The sequence below is a fragment of the Tyto alba genome, unplaced genomic scaffold (genome assembly GCF_018691265.1).
Source record: "Tyto alba isolate M040663 unplaced genomic scaffold, T.alba_DEE_v4.0 Super-Scaffold_26, whole genome shotgun sequence".
In the NCBI taxonomy this organism is placed as follows: Eukaryota; Metazoa; Chordata; class Aves; order Strigiformes; family Tytonidae; genus Tyto; species Tyto alba.
In genome coordinates, this window is record NW_024881300.1 from 23,531,942 (window position 1) to 23,554,043 (window position 22,102).

The window sequence follows — 22,102 nt, forward strand, 5'->3', positions numbered from 1 at the left end:
AAAAAAAACAACAAAAAACCCCAACATTTTATTTCCACACAGTGGTAATAATAAATCTGTTACTACTTTTGGCTCTCCATGTTATTACCATAGTTGGGTATGTCTTAATGAGGAAGTGGCTTCCCTTTAAGTTCAAATACCAGTGAGGAGCCTGCCTCTTGAACATGGGCCTGGGTGTGTGAGAGTATAAGGGCAGAGGGTAGGTTTTTTAAACCAGGCAGTCATTCCTGCACACAAATAACTTTTTTTACTGCAAGCTGTAAATTTCCAGTCTTTGTGACAAGGTAACACTTGGGATTTCTGATTGTGTCAGAATCAAAGCTTTTCTGAGATGGAAATCTTTCAAACTATTTTTATTTTTTTCTTTTGAACCAAAGTATTGAAGAATAGACTTAATATTTGGCTGTTCAGGAATTCTGAAACTGACCCTTTCCTGTGGGGATATTTAGAGCACCCAATCATTTTTTCAAAAATACACAAAATAACTGTATGGAGATGGGACCTGCTGAGCTTACCACAGGAACTGTCTCTTGAGGGAAAGGAAAACCTGAGGCTCAGATACGAAGTTATGAGTAGCTCATGAGTACAATAGCATTTCCTTCTCATGCCATTCTGTCTGATACTCTCTTGGCAGTTTTTAGAATCATCCCCTTTTCCCCATTTTCACTTGTCTCATGTTCTGGGGCCGCCTTTTCCATTAGCCCAAGAAGGGATGAGCTTGCTTTGTACACTGTTCAAACTGCTAACAACTGCTGAGAGCATGTTTTGTTTGTTATTGACTGGAAGGTGGGGGAGAGCCTGTTGAACCTTTCTTGATAACCAGAGGAAGGCAGCTTGTCATCTCCTGGTGGCTTGAAGTGAAATGTTTGGGCCATATGCAGCTCATCTTTATGGTGAGGTTGGTGCAGCTTATCAGCTTGTACCTGTTTTGGGGTCTTTTGGGCAGAGTATGGCAGTATGGCTTTGTAGACTGTAAGCCTGGGACTCCTGTGTGGTCCTGGGTGCTCACAGTCACAGTGCCTTTCTGTAAATTAGGGCTGAGCATTTTGCCAAATGTCTGACATCTTGAATTAATGTATTGGCTAACTTTTATGTGCATTGCTGTTGTTATTTTGTGAAAATGTACCAAACAGCAATTTTTCCTGGTTGCCCTTCAGCTGATTCCTGTCATCGTAATTGTAGCAGTGAGCCTTGAAGATCCTTGAAAAGGGAAAGTGTTATGGTCTAAAGATCAGCTTGAGGAAGCTTTGGCAGGAAGGGTAGCACAATGGAAAGTGAAAAGCGTCTGGGGAAGAGATGGGCAAACTTCTCTGGTGGTAATGAAAATAAGGGGGTTTGTTTATCTTTGCTTCTGCCAGTCTAGCCTATGTCCTGCTATTTAATTCCCTCTGTGCCTAATCCATCTCTGCTTCTTCTCCATCATCCTCTCACAATGTAAACCTTCTTACTGTAACCACTGGCCTGTCTGCTCCTGTAAAAAAAAAATGCAAAATTTGTCAGCTGTATTTAGTACTGTTAAATGGGTGGAGTTTTTTAAAGGGGAGGAGGAATATGTAACCGTAGAATTAGAGTTGCAAAAGCTTGAAGGTTGTAAGTAAAACCAATCGCTGAATTTAGAAAAGGCAAAAGAAGCATTTAAACAAATCTTGGTGAAAGTGCTCTTTGCCAAAAATAATTTAATTTTATTAAATCATTCCAGTGTTGTGAGGAAGAAAATTAAGAAAAATAAGAACTTATAGAAATCAATGCCTATGGTCTGTTTTTGAAAAAAAAAAAAAAAAAAGGCATTTGGCTTTGCTTTGAAATGCTTCTGTATAAACAATTCTTTAACAACCAAAGCTTATTTCAACTGTCAAAGCAGTTGGTTTGGGTTTGAGTTGTTTGTTGGTTTGTTTTTTTGGTTTTTTTTTTTTTTCATTTTTTTGGTGTCCTGAGTTGAAATTTAAAACTGATTTGCTGTTTTAGTCAGTGGATAATTTTTTAGCACAATATTGAGTTTATTGGCAAAGTCTTCATTTATATACATTATGGTACGGCTTCAGCTAGCTTATTTTACAAGGGGTTTTTGACAGAGCAGAGATGAAACATGATTTTTGAGGTTTAAAGCATTGGAGTAGATGTGTTAGAAAAACCTTTCATCTTAGTGTTGTAAGCTGAATTAGAAGTCTTGCATAACAATGCCATGTATATGACCAAACAGAATTTAATTGGGGAAGGATAGGGAACCTTGAAGTGTTTCTGAACTTTTAATGTTTGATTTTTGCAACCTTATTGACCTCTTAATATGGGCTGCTGCTCATTTTCCTGGAGAAAAAGAGATTTAAGGTTTTGCCGTTCTCCCCCCACTCCAGCTGTGTTTAGCCCATTAAGGGTCATAAGTAGAATTTTAGCCTAGTCCTCCTCTGACTGAGCTTGTAGGTATGACAATGTAAAAATGTACAGTTCATGTCGGCAGAGCAACAAGAGTGAGATAAAGATGATGAAGTGAATGTAAAAGACTCTTCTATTTTAAATGGCTGTTGTTATGAAACCAGAGAATGTCTGGAATTGAGACTCATTTGTTTTCTCTGCGGTGAGCAAAGTGTGGTCTAGCAGCTGCAAGATAGGATGTTGAAGTGCATGGATATGGCGTAAGAGTCTACAGATGCATATAGTTCAGTAAATCTTCTCTTGCTGCATTTTTACCTGGCTTCTGATACGGGCTATAGCTAGTTTTGCCTAAATAGCACTTGCTGAAGTGCTTGTGAAAGATGTGAAGGATATTTGAGGTATACCATTGTAAGACATAAAGGCTATGTGAGATGCACCAAACAATGAGTATTGGTCAGTAGGAATTTTGCTGGTTTCTACCCCAGTTGGAACATGATGTTTTGATGCCAGAAACACCTAAAATTGACAAAGGTGGTGTTGATAATGGAAAAATTATAAGCATAAATTTCTTGGTACCAACTCTGTTATGCTATTGGTAGGTCTAAAACCTATGCCTGCATTCCATAAGAAATTAAAATAAGAAAAATATTAAACTGATGTGAAATATTTCAAGTCTAAAAAGCATTTTTAAACCATGTCCTGGGCATCCATGGAAGAAAGAGATGATTAAAGCTGTGGTGCAACAGACTGCCTGCCTGGGAGGAGAAAGTCAATACCAAGGAATGTTCTGAATACTGAAGGTTAGTCATTGCACCTGTGTCTTCAGTGTAACACTTTTACTATTCATATTAGTAGAAAACATTAAAAACAAACAAACAAACAAAAAAAACCAACAGTGTAAGAAGAGATAAATTATGGAAGTTATGTTCTTGCTGGATTAAAAAAGCAAATGGGGGAAATAATTTAAAATGAGGGAGTACATGAGGAAATAGAACCTGCTGAGGGAAGGTAAGATGTCTGGAGGGAGCTGTCTGGGGTGGACAGGGCAGGGTTTGTCACTTCTCCCAGCCAGCTCTAAACACGTGTGGTCTGAAATGTTCACATGGAAAACAGGGTGAGTCTGTGGACTCAGTCCACAACTGCTGTGGCTAGCAAAACACAGAGGCATTCTAGATGAGGTATACTGAAGAGAATCTTTTTTTTTAAACATAATATATGCAAGTCTTAATTACTTTTAATCTTGTTTCTAGCTCTGTAATTGGAAATCTGACCTTCCTGACTCTGTATAAATCTGTATTTTATTTTTAACCATTAATCTATCTTGTGTCAGAGATGAGTACAAATAGTAGTGACAAACTTGGGATACTCCTATCTTTTTGGTGATAATAAATACAAATAAATCCAGAGACACCCCAAGGAGAAACTTGTATCCTGAGATAAAGGGGACTTGTGGCTTGCAAAATGTCTCATGTCCAGCTGTGGAAGTCAGTCCAAAATCTGATACTACTAAGTGCAAGATTGAAAAACACAAATTGGCACTTCTTCTGTATGAGTTAGGCATCATAGGAACACCTTCCAGCTCTGGTCACTCCCTTCAAGTGTCACAGCATTTCAGTTTGTGTTGCAGGTACTAGAAGGCTTCCAGGCTACAGCTTGCAATCTGGTTCTAGATCCTCTAGTCAGAGGGGATGCTTTGTTTGTTTTTGCAGTCAGAACCTGGCTATTTCAGGCATGTAGGATGGATGCAGTGTTAGCGCTAGCTGATCACCTCCCAGTGATGGAGGAAGATAAATCAGAGTGCATGCGTGACTTCACAGGTCTTCTGCAGACTGATGGACAGTTTTGTGGATCTACAGTACTTGAAGCATATGGAGTTGTCCCTCCATGACTTACCCATCAAGCAGAGTAATTTGGGGAGCTTAGTCATTTGGTCTGGGTCCTGACTTTCATGCAGTATTGCTCCTTTTTCATGACTGCATCTCTTGCAGTGTGTTCTACATGCTAATAGTATTCACCTTTCCCTCATCGTTGTGAGCTGGCTGGTGAATTTAAAGTGTTACTTGGTGACAGTATGAGAGTTTGTATGAGAACTAGACAAGCTGATAGACTGGAAGACAGCTTATACCAGGATCCTGAAGGGAGCAGGACAAGCTGCCTCTAACATAAGATCTTAATTTACTTTTTGTTAGTTTTTGTTCTGCTTCTGGGTATTTAACAGCTATGGCATGTGTGCTGGTTTCCCATCTGCTCAAAATGAGACAAATGGAATTGTATAGTTGCTTTCATATGTAGATCCCAGTGCAGATACTTCAGGACAAGACAATTGAAATGAGCTGTGGATTGACCAACATCTGAAGAACATCTGGAAACTGAAGCGAATTCAGAACATGATGGCCCAATTAGTTAAGAGTTGAGTTTGACACACCCTGGCTTTCTTCACGTAGGACTCTAGGGAATACTCCACACACTTGTTTAGTGTTTGTGGGAGCATTTGTACACACCTTTGTCTTTAGCAATCTTCTCTATGCTTGTTCAGGGAAAGGGTTGATTATTTTTTTAATAATAATAAAAAGCTGGCTCCCATGTCTGTGCTGTTCTTTGTGTTTTCAGCATTGATCTGACTGTATGGTTGCAAAACTTAGAAAACTGTTAAAATTAACCTGAACTTTATCCTATAGTAGAGTCCTTTTTCCTTTTCTGAATTTATGTACCCATTTACTTAGTTTCTAGGTGGGCTGCAGCATGGTGTCATTGATGTACAAAACCCTAAATATGGGAGATGTCATAAGATGCCAAGTTTCAGTCTTTATCTGCCCGTCATCATTCAGATGTGGGTGTGCTTAGGAGTAGGTAAGGGCAGGAAATACAGCTAGTAATTCCCTTTTTGTGAGGGTGGATAAATAGTGGGATTTGGCCCTGCAGTGAAAATATTACTATCTGAGGTTACTTTAGAAGCCTTAATTATGGCTAAACTGGTACAAGAGTTAAGGGAGGAGCATTGGAGAACTTGCCTGTTTGTGTCCTGTGTTAGGATACTGACTCTGTTATTACATTTCCTACCAAAGGAAACAAATTATGTGTCAAGGCTGTAATTAAAAACAAACAACAAAAAACCCCCAAATTAAATGACAAATGCTTTCCCTGAATTAATTTTTAAGAAATTTATAGGATCACAGGATGGTTTGGGCTGGAAGGGACCCCCTGCCCCGGGCAGGGCCCCCTTCCCCCAGCCCAGGGGGCTCCCAGCCCCGTCCAACCTGGCCTTGAACCCTTCCAGGGAGGGGGCACCCACAGCTGCTCTGGGCACCCTGGGCCAGCGCCTCACCCCCCCCCCCACAGGGAACAATTTCTGCCTTACATCTAATTTAAATCTCTCCTCTGTCAGTTTAAAACCGTCCCCCCTCGTCCTACCCCTACCCCCTGACCCAGAGTCCCCCCCCACCTCCCCTGTCCCCCCTTTAAGCCCTGGGAGGCCGCTCGAAGGGCTCCCCGGAGCCTTCTCTTCTCCAGGCTGAACCCCCCCAACTCTCTCAGCCCGGCCCCCCAGGGGAGCTGCTCCAGCCCCCCCAGCATCTCCGTGGCCTCCTCTGGCCCCGCTCGAGCAGCTCCGTGTCCTTCTGCTGTTGGGGGCCCCCGAGCTGAACGCTTTGCTGATAATGCAGGATCTCCCAGCTAACCAAACTACCAGTTGGAAAACTTTCCATCATTGATAGATTCAGTCTTAGACAATGAAAAGCAGGTTGTCATTCTTCTTTGCACTTTTCCTGCATAAACCTTCTCTGAAGAAAGGAGCTACTTGTCATCATATATTTTTCCAAAGGGCCTGTTACAGGTGTAACATGTTCTGCCATGTCTGTTATTGCTAATCTTTAAGAATACAGTTTCAAATGTTCTTAATATATTTAACAAAGAATAGGGGGAAAAAAATAAAAAAAAAAAATGGAACTGATTGGATTCAGGAAAATAAAACTGGGCAGTATGGTTGCCCTGATACTTCTGCACAGGTGAACAATAAAAATGTGGCTAGCACTAGCAAGTCTGCAGTGTAGATGTGTTCAGCATGTGTGTATACCATATCACCCAGTTTAGGGCTAGGGCTGTGGAAATTGTACCACAAGGTCCATCTGTACTACAGTCTCTCAAGAGGTAGACATGGAAAACAGCAGTAGCAGTCTTAAATGAGTTAAACGTCTCTAATTTCAGGCTTGCAGATGTAGCATGTCACATACATTTGTATATCAAAATTTCTTGTAAGTGGGGGAGAAAAGCAAATAAGAACTGATAAACAAAACAAATCTCTTAGCATTTCTAATCAAATCTACTGTGGTGATTTCTGGGTTTTTTGAATAGCACAAGAACTACAGGTTCCACTGGTTTATCTTAGGGTCTGCATAAGCTTGTGATGTAGTGACCAAACTATGGTTTTCAGGATGAGTGGAGTAAAGATAACCCACTATATAATGATCCTTGAGCAGTGCAGTGTGTCCCTTAACGTAGCATTTAAAGAATGAAAGAGCTTTCATTTATCTTTTTGAATTATATTTTTTTACGAGAAATCTTCTTTAAACTATGACATTAAATTTGTTTAGAAAAGTAAAGCAAACTTTAAGTTACAATGTATACAGTACTAAAAGCAGGTAAAAGTCTGTATCTGTGTGTAATTAAAAACAGAGAATGGGTCTCTTCACCCTCTCTTTTTCTGATTGTGCATCCTTACAAATTTTGGAACAAAACAGATTTACAAAACCCTATTTATTCAATTTAAATCTGCCAATGCTCTTGCTTTTCTGACTTTTCTGCCTCCTTTTGGTAATTTACTAAAGATCACAGGTTGATAATCTGCTGACACAAACACTCTAATGCCTTATGTTATTTTTATATACTTGTTTACATGTATAAATGTAATCTGAAGGTTTTTGAAAACTTCTTGACACTATGGGGTGAGTCAAAGAGGATGACAGTAGGCAATTACAAGCTGTTTTCGTGTCCTGGATGCAGTAGAATGGGCAGGAGGGGCCACAGCTGTGATATACTCAGGTAGTTCTTGATGTTCTGCTTTGACTAGGTGTTATTGAATGATGCTGTCAGAGCGGGTCATGCAGTATATGCAAAAGGTCCAAAGGCCAGCTCTAAAAAATTCCTAATCTAGCTGAAGATGTGGATACTTACTGAGGATTGGCTAACTGACCTCAAGAGATTAATTTATTTATTCACTGTAGCTTAATGCTATACAGGGGACAGGTACTTCATCTTTTGATTTAGGACCAATTCAGACCTGAGTACCATTTTCTTGCAAGCTTCTGCTTTCAAACAGTGGCTTTTGCTTTCCAGCAGTGGCTAATGTCTTACAACTATGCATGCTGACTTTTTTTATAAAAGGCCAGTTCTGGATGCAACTAATGCTCTGTAGGGTATTCTGAAACTGGGCAGATTGGTGTCCTTTTCTACCACTCTGTGCCATAGAGGAATACAAGCTAATTATTTAGAAGCAATGTAGCCTGCAAATCCATTTAACTGTAACATTCTCTTTATCAACCTAACATTTAAAAGGAGATTTCCAACCTTAGCATGAGCACAGGAGAGCAGTACTTGTGTTGACCTACCACTAGTAGAGGAATGGGTGGTCTGTGGCCTCCTGCAAGGGCTCAACCCACATCAATCTGTGGACCCAGATGACAACCACCCCAGGGCATTAATCAAAGTGGCTGACATCGGTTCAAGGCCCGTGTCCATAATCTTTGAAAAGTGGAGATCGGGGGATATCCCTGATGATGGGAAGAGAGCAAGTGTCACAACCATCTACACAAAGGGTCCAAAAGAGAATCCAGGAAGCAACAGGACCATTAGTCTTACTTCAGTCCCTGGGAAAATAATGGAAGGAATCCTCTCAAACTATTGCAAGCCAAATGAAGCAGCTGATTGGGAAAAGCCAACACAGGTTTATCAGAGCCAAATCATGCCAGACTGACCTGGTCACCTTCTACAACAAGGTAACATTGTCTGCTGACATGAGGAGAGCAGTGGATATAACTTACCTGGCCTTCAGCAAAGTGTTCAGCGGTTTCCCACATTTTCCTCTTGGCAAAATACAAATTGGCTGGGTGGTCTGAGAGGGGTGGGAAACTGGCTAACAGGCCATGCTCAGAGGGTGAGGCTCAATAGCTATTATTCAGGCTGGGAGCATGTCACAAGTGGGGTCCCCCAGGGATTGATACTGGGCCCCACACTGTTCAACATCTTCATAAACTATCTGGATGATGAGACTGAAAACACCTTCACCAAGTTTGCCGGTGACGCTGAAGTGGGAGGTGAGGTGGACGCATCAGGAGAGCCATTTTAGAAAGACTGGACAGGCTGGAGGAGTGGCATAGCAAGAACTGTATAAAGTTTAACAAAGACAAGTGCAAAGTCCTGCACCTGGCATGACCTAATGGAAGAGCCCAGTACAGGCTAAGGATGGTGTGGCTGGGGAGCAGCCTTGCTGAAAGGGACCTGGAGGTCCCAGTGGACAGCAAGTTGTACACGAGTGGGCAACATGATGCTGCAGCAACAAAGGCAAATTGGGTCCTGGACGGCATCTGCAGGGGCATTACTAGCAGAGAGAGATGTGATCATCCCACTCTACTCTTTGTTGGGCCCCACCTGGAGCACTGTGTCCAGTTCTGGTCCCCACATTTCAAGATATGGGCAGATCAGAAAGGTTTAAAAGGGGGACCACAAAGATGTTCAAAGGCCTGTGGAACCCTGCCTTACGAGGAAAAACCAAAGGAGTGAGTTAGGTCTGGAGAAGACAGAGCAAGACCTCATCTCAATTTTCCAGTACTTAAAGGGTTGCTACAAAGAGAACAGATGCTTTCTCTTCACAGGGAGAGAACAAGGGGCAACAAATACAAGCTGCACTAGAAGAGGTCTCATCTTGATATAAGAAAGCAATTTTTTTACAGTGCAAACAATCAATCACTGGAACAACCTCCCCAGGGATGTGGTAGAGTCCCCATCTCTGGAGGTTTTCAAGATGCAGCTGAACAAGGTGCTAAGTAACCTCATATAGGCTTCTTTTCCTATAAAAGGTTGTACCAAATGATCTTTTGAGGTACCTTACAGCCTGGGCTCTTTTACGATGCTACGTAGTCAAAAGAATAATTGGACTGTTTAGAGGCTGGTAGATGTATGAAAGCATGTTCATAGGAATTGGGGGAGGGAAAGAACAGGATCTTCTCGTAATTAGAATCTGTTTGCTCTCTCTTTTTCATGGCAAAGCAAGTCAGGCCTCTGTGGACTTTCTAAACCAAATGAATTATGGTCTTGAATAGTAATGCGGTATTGCTAATGATTTCACTGCTGACCACAGCTGTTGGCAGTAAGGCTAGCATTGTCATTTCATTTCTGATATATTTTTGAGGCGTTTTGCTTATTAAATTAGTTGACTCTTTTTAAATACTGTTCAGCTATAATCTTGAATTAATGAATCTGGGAACATGGATAGTGCAGGTTAAAGTCTGTGATCTTATATTCCTTTTTGCTTGATGCTGGTGAGGACACATATCAGATCGTTAAAAATAGTTGTTTAGATAACTTTTCTTTATTAATTCTGAGGCCTGAAATAGACTGGGTATAAGTAAAAGTAGCCTAGGGGCTTCTTTATACTGTATGCTTTGTCAAAATAAAAGATTAAATGGAGCAATGTGTTCTCTGGTACCACCAGTTGTTTTGCCCTAATCTGAATCTAACGGAGTTGAATATCTGAGTTAAGGAATGAGGGTTGCAAAATTTTAAGCCATTTGAAGATTTTTGAGAATCTGTGAGAAGGTCTTGATTTCTATCCCCTGTCCTCCCCACCCTCCAGCAGCTTTTTGTGCATTGCGATGCTTAAGTAGCAATGTGGTTCAAACTAGGAGTGAAATGTGGTGTATTGTCTACTAATGCACAGGAAAATTTAGGGTGAAGTCAAGCTGTGGAAGATGGACCCTTTGGTTTTGTCTTCTCTTGAGTTACAACAAGGTTAACCTGACTCAAGTCCTAACTTCACAAAAATGTTTAATTAGAAGGATGTACTTCTGAGATAGCTGGACTTTCTTAATTACTTTTCTCTGCAGAGAAATTCCAGCTGAGCACATGCTCTCATGTCACTGGCCAAGAATTTAATGTGGGCCTGACTTTCTGCCCTTCAAATAAACATGAGAGAGATGCTGAAGCTTAGTAGCGAAGTGACCGAGATACACACCTCTGGTCAGCCCTTAGGGTGGTATTCTCCAGAGTGCTGTTCTCCAAGAACAAGCCAACTCGAAAGAAATAGCTTGATTGATCTTTATAGTCTAGACACTTCTGAAACAAACACCAGCTTTATGGAAGAATGGCTGTTTGGATAAAATACTGAGTATCTTCAGTATTTCTGGAATTTACTTTACCTTGTTCTCAGAGAGGAGAGCCACAAACTAAAGTTATCTGTTTGCAGAAACACTAATTTTCTCTGAATTTTTTCTGTTCCTGAAAACAGCTTCCTTAGGTCTGTTTCAGAGAGAATGTTAACTACCTTCTAGAGGAATAACATGGGCATGAGTTTAAAGCAGACCATTCCTTAGCTATGATGTTTATGTGTTCAAGACCTTTTTTCCCCTTTTTTTTTCACCTCCTTCCACTGTTAAAAGGCTGAACTGGAAATCCCCTCGTTTTTAAAGAGATGTTGCCCACAGAAATGGCAATGAACCACCAAGAAGAGAAATCAAACCCAAGCCAGTCTCTTTTCGTTGTATTGAAGCTTCCATTAAGTTCCATGGAGTCGTGGAGGAGATAACGCCTGTAAGGACTGGAAGGCAGCCTCATCTGAGGCAGATGGCCAGACCAGGTTGGAGGGGGGCTGTGGAGCTCTGCAGCAGTTACAGACTGTGGGCTCTGGCCTGATGAGTCCTCCTGCCACATAACCCTGCCCAGGAAGCAGGAGCCGCAGGTCAGCTCTCTGTCTGTGGGGCCTTGCACTGACTTTGGAGTCATCTGATGTACCTCCCGATGCTTTCTATCTAGTAGCTGCATTAAAATCTCACCATTTTCCAATTGGCATTTACAATGCTCAGAAGAGGAGAAGGAAGGGTAATGGATTACTGGCAGTAATAAAGGCCAACTTTTTATAGTAACTTTTTTATATTAATGAAGTCCAGCCTGTGGACCTAAGCGATTCTGGTTGCTTTTCCTTTAAGTGCTCAGATAAAATCGCTAATCTCTGTCCTGAGGCTGCATGTTTTCCTTGGTTCATGCACAGCTCAGGCAATCACATAAGAGCTCAGAGTTTGGCAGAGTTCAGCTCTTTCTGGTGTGGTGTCGCTGAGAGACTGGTGAAGGTTTTGCTGTTCCGAGGTCTCCTGTCCGTGTGCTGGATAGCGATGGTTGTAATGCGCTTGAACCTACCACCTGGTGGGCTCAATGGAGTATTTTATTCTGTGATCTTGTGGTTCTTTTACTTTGCACGTGTAGTGCAAAATTGTTCGTGCAGATTTTGGTTTCTTCTACCTGACTGTAACTGACCTAAGAAAAGAAGAGAAAATGTTGAGCAAGATTATGTCCTTGGTTACATCTGTGCATCTTTAGTGATTTTTATTATATAGTTTGAACAAAAATGGGAACAGAACAATTTGCCTTGGGCCTGTACATATACTTAGTATGCTTAGCTACATGCTGAAAAATATTCTTTAAGCCAGTCGCTAGCTTATATGTTCCTGGTTTGGCTTTTTAAAAATACAGTGCAAAACCCAGGGAATCCTGGCTTTTTTAAGGGCAATAGTGTGACTTGCAAATATTTGATTGGTTCAGTTCCTGTCTAACTGTTCTGTGTAAAACTCATTTACTGTTTTTCCTTTTAAACTGTTAGCTGACCTTACATACGAATCCCAGCTGTGCATTAGCATTGCTTGGGGATGTGTTTGTATCTTTTGTCTAAAAATACCCAGCCGGTAGGATTCATGATCCATGAAAGCTAATTGAAACAATTTCTCTTCAAGTTTTGGCAAGCGAAGCATGCATTATAAGCATTAATATCTATAAATTGAATTGTTAATGAATCTAGACACTAATAATGAATGCAATTTTGCAGGCTTAACTAGAAACACTAAAATTATCAGGATCTGGAACAGAATTTTCAATCATTTTTGCTTATTAAATAGCAAAACTATGCTTTTAATAAGCTAATCATTTTTATTTGACCCCATAGGAGTAGCTCAGCTGATTAGAAACAGGTTTCTAAGTGCAAAACAATGTTGTTTTTCTCTCACTGCTTTAACCACCACAGTGCTGAAATTTCAGATCAGATACTTATCTTCCATTGTGAGTATGGCACGAGTGCTTATTCTGCAATTCCTCTAAAGGAATTTACAGTAGAACCTATATATGTTCCGTTTAATGGGAGAATACTCTGTGTAGAGAAATAGTGTATGTAATCTGCCAAAACAACTGGAGCTTTCTTGAAAGATTGTTAGTGCACAAAAATACAATATATGAAAGACTCTTCTATTCAGTCTTTGTTACATCTAAAGTAGAAGAGCACTTGATACAATTCAAAACTACTAAACTGAAATCTTTTTCCTACCTAATTTAAAATTAGACTTTAGGATAATTTTATGCAGATGAAGAATATTGTAAGAAGCAAGAAAATCTCATGTTCTGATGATTTACTTTTAAAACAGTTTTATGAAATATGCAACTTCTACTGACTCTAGCAGCTGGAGACCAGGAGGACACAAGGAGACAGATTATTCTTCAAGTCCCTTAGGTAAAGTTTCTTCTCCCAAAACTGATGCTGGCAGCTTTTGCAGACAGGCTGTCAGACTTTATGGATCACTGGTGTCTTTTAGACAAGCAATTTCTTATACCAAAAGATTTAGTAACCCTACACCATTTGTTAAATGAAAAAATCAAACTTGGTTATCTTGCGAGATAATGGTGAAGTACTGTCTGTGAAACTGTGTAAGGAGATAAAAGGCTGAAAGGGATGTCAAGGATTTATCACTGGATATAGGGCTGGAAAAGACCATGAGAAGGGTTCCTCCATCTATGGAGACAATTGATACCCTTATGGGAAATGTATTCCAGTGCTTAATTATCTTTACTATTTGAGAGGGGGGTTTTTCTTCATTTAATCTAAATCTCCCGTACTCCAATTCATATCTACTTCCACTTTTTTGTGTTCCATGAACACGGCAAAAGGTTTTCACTCTTTGTCACAACCTTCTAAATATTTAAAGGCTGATTCCATGTCTCTGCTGCCTTGATAAACAACACCCCATTTCTTCACTTCTTCAGTGTGGACGGACGTGGGATGGCAGTGAGGTTTACTGACTGACTTAACAATGTGTGCTGGCAAGGGAGAAACACTAGCAAGCTTGTTCAGATGAAATGGTAAGGAAAGAAACATCAACAGATGGAACTAAATAGCCCAGTTGGGTGTTGCAAAATTCTTCTCCGAAATACAAATGAGAAAGGAGTGGTGTTCCATAATTTGATTTAAAACTTAGTGGGAAATTAATATTCCTTTTCAGTGAATATAGAAATACACATTTAACTTCAGAGTACTACATGCAATAGCTCTTAGTATAGCATTCTAAATGTCATACTTAATCTCAAATATTTATCCCAAGTAGTTTAGAATATTTTTACTACTTGGATGTTAATGTTTATAATTGTCCATGTAGACTGGAATACTGTGCTACCTTCATTTATGGTTGTCAGTGAAACCAAAAATACTTTCCCTTAGGCCTCTCATTTGACAAATATTTTTCATGTACTTATGGTTCTTACAGATAGCATACTGCAAATATCACATGTGATGACCATAATCACATTAATGTTTCTGTAACTCAGAGCCAAATCTTGAGGCTAAACACTATCATCATTGATATGTATGCAAGATGAAATTTCTGAGATAATGCGAGGGGGGGAGAAAAATGCCTGTGCCCACCCTCCCATACCTTCCCCTAGTTATGTGCTCCCACTGGATGCTATGTTGACAGAAAAAAACCTTTAAGTTGAGACTTAATCAGTCTAAAGACTACACCTCTGTCACATTAATTGCAGTAAGCATGTGATAGGATGCTGGGTCTGTGGTGGGTTTTTTAATTTAGTTTCTGCTTGTTTGTGTTTTAACTTATTTGCATAATGGCACTTTTATGGTGCAGATTTGACTGACTCCAGTGAGGAGTACATATTCATGTTGTATGGGCAATTCCCACTATCTTGAATATCTGAAAGTTTCTTAGATCTCCTGTTTGAACTGCTGATGTAGCTACACAAAAACTTATGTGGTAGTGTGTATTGAAGTTTGTTTCCTAATTTATTGGATGGTGAAAGAGGCAGTAAATTTCTTAGAACTTGCTCAAAATGGTGCTTGTTTCTTGAGATTTCAACACTAGCAAGTTTGTGGAACAGCCACAAATTATTCTCCAGTACCTCATGTAGGAAAGCAGGTTTTCTTACATGCTCTGACTTATTCCACCTCCCCCACCCAACGCAGCTTTTGGTCGGCTTTTGGGTTTCGCTTGAACTTGGGTTGTTTTTGAATTTCAGTAAGTGTTATTTTCTGAGGTAACATCTCCCTTTTAATGTGTTGCAATGTAGAGCAACACTTGCATTTACCCTTCAGGTGTCTGTTTCACCCACCAAGTTTGATTGTAGCCGAAGTCAAGTACTGCCATAAGCTTAATTCTGCAATTGCAAAATAACAGTTGGACAGCTGCTCATCCCATACTTTAGGTACCCAGAAGAAAATCACTTGCCAAGTAAGCTATTCTGTTATGGCTTTGGGTTTAGTTTTTGTTTTTTTTTTTTGTTTTTTTTTTTTTTTAATAAAAAGGGTGGAACTATTTAGGTCTTTCCTTGCAGACTGAAGGCAGCCTTGCTTGTTGGGCTAGTCCTTGTCCCTTTTACTGTGTCACGGTGCTATGACATGTCAGATTGAATTTGAAGATATCCAGGGAGGTCTAAAAAGCTGAAAAGTTCCAATTGACTCGATCTGCTAATTTTACCTTGGTGCTGAGACAAAGGTAGAAAATAGAGTGTTAACATTATTCCATTTTGAATTTGGAGTATAGGCTTATGATTCCAAGCCATTATGCCGAGTTAACACAAAGCATTTGCTCTGATATGGCAAAATCTGGGTAGAGCTATCTTTTTGCAACCATTTGGAGTCTTTAATATCAAGGTGGATGGTATATTGACTGAATGAAGAATTTTCTGTATGCTCTTTCTGTCCAGTTTCTCTTATTCATGAGATACACTTCAGGCTTGGGAAAAGGTTTCTCCCAACTCTCAGCTGATGTAAGAGTCCTCTCAGATTTGTGCATGTGGGGTTTTTGGGTGGGAGGATGAGGATGTTTTCGTTATTTCTAGAGGCAGGTAACTTGACATCAGGAGTTGCTCTGTCTTTTGCAACTTTCTTCTGCTTATTATCTGGTATTTGCTCCTGTACTGTTTCTTCTGTGAAAAGCCTATATTCCAGGAGACAAATATTAGAATTGTTGTTGTTAATTGGTAATAGAATTAATCTGTTAATGACTAGTGTGTTTGGGTTTATTCGCTGCTGTGTTCTACTTTCAAAGATTCTTTTTCCCAAACCAATAGCACCAAAAAAAGAGAAAAATCTTCTCACTGCTGCTGTCTGACATTCAGGAGACTGACTGCCCTGAAGTTAATTCCTCCTGTTGAAGCAGTTTACTTAAGTTGGAGCTGTTAGCATTAAGGATATTGGCATTCTGATTTACTGAACGGTGGTCTTCTGTGACGATTTTCTAAAAATTAATGTGTACTTTTCAATAAATTTAACAAATAATCCAGGTAAATCTAGAAGGCTGCTAGTGAGTGGCAGACTAAACCAAAATTATTTTAATCCTGGAGTAAACATTTATGAAGTGTCTGTGCCACTCTTTGTAAATGGATCAAGTTCCCCAAATTAATGAGGAACTAAATTAAACTTTAGCATAAGTAATCCTGAAATGTACTGAGCTGTACAGCTGCTTCAGTAGCAGAATGTTTTGCAATATGGTCCTTATCTCAAAGCAACTATTGGTAAATGTCAGTGATTTTTTTCTGCAGAAATATAGAATGCTACTACTGGTACACCTGTGGTTGTCCACTTCCAGAGACCAACCTTACAGTCTCTAATGTACTACTATCACAAGGATTTTTGACCATTAAACTTGTAACAGTAAGTGTGCTGCTAGAAGGAAAGTTACTCAGCTGGAGCTGCACTTAGTGGATTTAGATAGAGTGCCTGTATTTTACAAAATCATCTGCTTTATCAGGTCTCTTGCACAGTAACTGAGAACTGTTCAGCAATTTCTTACCTAAAATTTGGACCAAGTAGTGACTTCAAGGGTGGTAAAATATAATTGCTGTCAGTCAGTGTGCTACAATGGCTCTGTGTGCATCCAAGAAAACTGAAATAATACTTGGGGGTTTTGTACTTTAAATATTTAGGTAGCTATCAATAATAGTGTAAATCAGACAATGTATTAAAGCTTTGCAGTCTCTCTTCCCTTCAGTTAGAAGGCCAGTTGTGTCAGATGCCAGACATCTCCTCCAGAAAAGAAGTTTCTATAACTTGGAGAAACCTCCACTGAAGTTACTGCACTGACACAGGTGTGAGTTAGAGAACACTCAAGCTTCATCATTTGAGATGCAATTGTTTCAGCAATAAAAAAAACACCAAACTACATACCATATTTAGAACGAGTAGTAGAGACATGGGGACTTTGCCTGAGTTGTTTTTTCCTTCTCTCTATAAACAGAAAAATCAATGATCTTTGTTCTTTTCTTGATGAAAAAAATGTACTACTTTTTCCACTTGGGAGGGCTAATGGGATAATCTGGTCCACAGCACAATTTCAGCTATGAGGGAAGTTATCCCCATTTGATCTTTATGAATCAAAGTATTCACCTAGCCTTGCATGACACTGCTGGTGTGGAAAGTTCCAGGTTCTGGCACTCTTGCTCTGTCAACTTTTTCTGAGCATCTGTGGAAACCTATGCAGTGCTCTTTGTACCCTCATTTGGGATCATACTCAGTTTGAAAGTCATGGTCTTTTCATTGGCCAAAAGGCTAGTGGCATTGTAGCAGTCTTATAAATTTGGTTGGAAAGATTCACTGTTTTGATGGCCACTGAAAGGTGTCTGAGCCTTTCCAAATTGCTTCTGAGTCACCAACATAGTGAAAACCAGACAATACCTGTGTGGAAAGTTAACAGCTTGGTATTTTTTATCTTTATTTCAGGCCAGCAAGATCCAGAAACCTTTACTCTGGTCTCTTCCACATCCTTGTGAAAAAATAAGCATGTCAGATCCTCAGAAATGAGAGGAAATAGGATAACCTTACAACTAAATTCTGACATGGACATGTCTTCTGTCATTGTGTAGTATTTTGCCACTTCATGTTTTACTTAGCTCACTTTTCACATTAACAAAAGAGACAACAGACATAGCAATTTTTTTTTTCTAAAATGCATAACTTTTATAGCAGCTCTGTCACTTATCTTGCCAAATATTTAGCTGTGCTAAGTATCTGAGGCTTTTCAGGAAGATTACAAGATTTTTCATTCTTGCTGCTTAGAATTTAAGCAAAGAAAATTAATGTATTGAAGAGATAATAATTGACTGAGTATACAATACTGGGAGCTAAATCATTGGAGCTGCTTAGATGCCAAGTACCCAAATTACTAAATGCAACTTTTGAAATAATCAAACTAGTGAGCTCTTATTTTACTTTTTTAAATCTACAGTTCAATTAAATAATATGCCTAAACCTAGAATGTTTTTTCTTAATATCTAAAGATTTTTGTGGAATCAGGGCAGCGCAGAGAAGGGTGCTTAAAATAACTTGGACACAAAGGTTCTGTTGACTTCTTATTCATTTGACTTTCTGGGACAGTGGGGTGGACTGAAAACTGGCTGAACTGCCAGGCTGAGGGTTGTGATCAGTGGCACAAAGTCCAGTTGGAGGCACCCCAAACCTCAGAGCTATACCCCAGGGGTCAATGTTGGGGCCAGTACTGTTCAACATGTTCATTAATGACCTGGGTGGTGGGACAGAGCGTGCTGCCTGCAAGTTCGCAGATGTACCAACCACTCCTTGCAGCTTTGTGTCACTGGATGGCTGTGCTGCTATTCATCAGGAGCTCAGCAGGCTGGAGAATGCACAGACAGGAACCAGCGAAAAGCCAAGTCTTGTATCTGGGGAGGAACAAGCCCAGGCATTAGTACGCACTGGGGGCTGACTAGCTGGAAAGCAGCTTTGTGGAGAAGGACCTGGGCATCCTGGTGAGCAACAAGCTGACCACGAGCCAGCAACGTGCCCTTGCGGTAAGGGCGGCCAGCGGCAGCCGGGGCTGCGCCAGGAGGAGTGTTGCCAGCAGGTCCAGGGAGGTGACCCGGCCCTTCTGCTGGCACTGGCAAGGCCACACCAGTTTTGTGCTCCTCAGCATGAGCCACTAAGGTGATTAAGGGACTGGAGCAGGGTTATCAAGCATTGGAACAGGCTGCCCAGGGAAGTAGTTGAGTCACCATCCCTGAGGGTATTTAAAAGATGTGTAGGCATGGCACTTAGGGACATGGTTTAGTGGTGGACTTGGCAGTGTGAAGTTAACAGTTAGACTCAATGATCTTAAGGGTCTTTTCCAACCTAAATATTCTATATAAATATCTGATAAGAGGGTATAAAGAAGACGGGCAGGCTCTTTTCAGTGGTGACCAGTGACAGAGCCAGAGGCAGTAGGCACAAATGGAAACACAAGAAATTCTATCTAATCATAAGACCACTCTTTCTTTACTAAAAGGGTTGTCAAATGCCAGAGCAGGTTGCCCAGAGAGGTTGTGGAGTCTCCATCCATAGAGATACTCAAAACCTGACTGGACATGGTTCTGGACAGCCTGCTCTAGCTGATCCTGCTTGAGGAAGGGCATTGGGCTAACCAGTCTTGTGGGATCCCTTCCAGCCTCAACTATTTTGTGAATTTATTCTGTTGATTTACAACCTGATGAAGTTTTGTCAGTCTGTCTGCTTTCTTGTTTTGCCCTGCTGGGAAGACTGCTTGGTACAGAACACTATTAAAAACTTGTGCCTAGTCTACTTCTGAAGTACAGCAACTAAAGCTATGTAATGAATCTGTTGCTTATCATCCACAAAAAACCATGCTGTTATTCCACATGTTGTCCCACTTATTCTGGCTGTCAGCTCCCAGCCTTTAAGAGGATCAGCATCACTGACTGCATGGACACTGCTCCTTGGCTTCCAGGCCCTGTAGATCTCCTCAGCCCTGAGCCTGTCATACTGGAATGTTTCCTACCTCACTTTCCAAATGCAGCATTGGTGCTCTTAGAACATTTACAATCAGCAGCGCTCTTTTTTCCTCCCAGAGTTGCTTCTGGCTGTTTGGTAACTTGAGTCTTTCTTGGAACAATTGAGAAGAATTATGTAGTTCCTGCACACTCCCTTACAGAAATTCTTTCATATGGTCATCACCCTTCATCGGTCAAGGGCACATTTCCAACAACATCATGATCATGGAGCTATCCCACCCTTTCTGGTAAAAAATTACAGTTTGTAATCCTACTAGCAAGGGAATAATTTTTTTTTTAAGTGGTTTGGGGTGGTTTTTGTGTTGGTGGTTTTTTTGTTGTTTTTTGTTTTAAAAAAGGTACTGCTGAGGCTCTCCACATTCCCGTGCTTGTTCTTTTCTTTGCATCTCTTAAAGTTTTGCCACAATCCCCAAGGCAGTGAAACAACTCCAGAACATCATCTCGAGAAAGGAAAAAACCCAAACACAAACGTAGCTGGTTTAGATATATTGGATCAGCTGGCATATTTTTTGGCATTGCTTCAATCTCAGTTGGCAAACAATTGAAGACTCATCCTCTCTTGCTAGAACCTCCACCTTGGTTTTGAGTTAGATCATACACACTCATTAGCAGAATGCACTTAACTCTGAACTGCCCTGCAGCCTGATATCAATGCCACTGCCATTGAGATCAGCAGCTACAGCAGTAATTATGCACCAAACTAGCAGCTTCAGAGCTGTTGTGTATGAGATTTAGTCCCTTCAGTTTGAGGACTTGTCATTTTAGGATGTAGAACATTTTATGGGTGTAGAAAAGGGTGTGCTAGTAAAGTATAAATTCATTACTTGCATGGGGAATGTGACTAGGAAATGATCTCACACTGAACACTAACACAAGACCTAGGGAACATCAAAGAAGGTGTCAGGGTCAAGACGAGCATAGGGAAGTAGTATTTTATGCTGTATGATTAAGCTGCAGAACTCTTGCAGCTGTGGATGCTACAAGTTTACACGAGTTCAACAGTTACCAAAAATTATAGAGAAATAATTCATTAAGGACTAACAAAAAGAAACTCCCTCTGATTCAAGATATATGAACTGGAGTCTGCAAAGGTGTTCAGAAGAATATTTGCTTCCTGCCTTACAGCCTTTAGGGGGTAGTTGTTTGAGCTTTTAGTCTCCTGCTCAATCGAGCATCTCCTTCAAGAGTCCTTTTTGATAACCATCAGTTTTCCTATGTTGTAAGCTTTGTTGGCCAATGGCTTGAAGAAAGCCTTCCTCCTTGGTATAATGTCTCTCACTGTGATGACACTGGTTTACCTGAAGTCCTAGGTTGGCTTTCTGCTTCCTACCTGTAGACAGTGGGCTGCTGGCTAATGACTGCCCAGAGAGACTTGCCCTGGCCCTTGACGATGGCAGCTTCCAAACTGCTGCATGAAGCTCAGTGAGAAGTAGTGATAAGATCACTCCACCTCCTAGGATTTCTAAATGTCTCTGGGGTTGTGGACGCGCAGAGATCTCATCTGCGTTGTAGCTTTACTTCGGTTCATTATCAAGGGCGAAGAGGCAGAGCTCTCAGATATGTAATGACATGGGCTGCTTTAAACACTAGATGCCTTTTGTAGTGGTTTAAGCCTGGAGGGCAATTTTGGTAACATGGGGTGTCTGCTACACTGAGGTAACTTCAGACTTTGCTTACACTCACTGTGCTGCTGAGGTGCAAATGCAACATCCAAGGTAGTTCACTCCAAGACCTTCACTGAACTTTTATTTCTGCCACATGCCTTTGTTTTTTTTTTTTTTTTAGCTTTTAATAGCTTTCTTACTATTTACAGTAAGTGTTTAAGTGTCTTTTGCAACAAGTTATATATTGTTATCATGAAACATATTCACTGAACAGATTTTTAGTAAAAGCATGATTTCTGTCTTACTGTTAGGTCTCCATGGAGACTGCCCTTTCATATGCCAAGCCTAGTCTGAATTACTTGTTAGAATGCTTTTTTGAACTTCTTCCTTCCCTGCATTCCACATTCTACCAGTTTTTGCAGTCTTGGGGCCCAATTTAAGCCCTTGCTTTTTTTTCACTTGGTATTTTATTTTAATTTCATCTAGACCGGAAAATTAATGTATCTGTGCGTGCTTTTGTATCAATACTTCTACTTTTAGGTCTGAGACACCAACTTCCATGAGGGATGTCATGCGGGCCTGTTGTCCCTTTCCAGAGGACTATAAACAATGTTTGTCATAATAGTAGACCTCAAAATCAAGGTAGTTAGACGCAGTAGCATCCTTGCAGATCGTTACACCCACTACTTATTTTGCTAGCCAAATGACTGAAGGCTTCGCCTAGAAACATGCGAAGCGGCGAACAGGCTGTCGAGGCGCTCGAGGCTGTCGAAGCCGAGTGCGGCGGGGGGATGGAG

At 40.6% G+C, this 22,102-nt stretch overlaps 1 protein-coding gene across 1 annotated transcript in view; it reads left to right on the forward strand.

Annotated features, from left to right (window-relative positions):
• PMFBP1 (polyamine modulated factor 1 binding protein 1) overlaps positions 1-22,102 on the forward strand; it is a 139,207-nt gene that overhangs the window by 14,865 nt on the left and 102,240 nt on the right. The gene's annotated exons all lie outside the window — the stretch shown is intronic.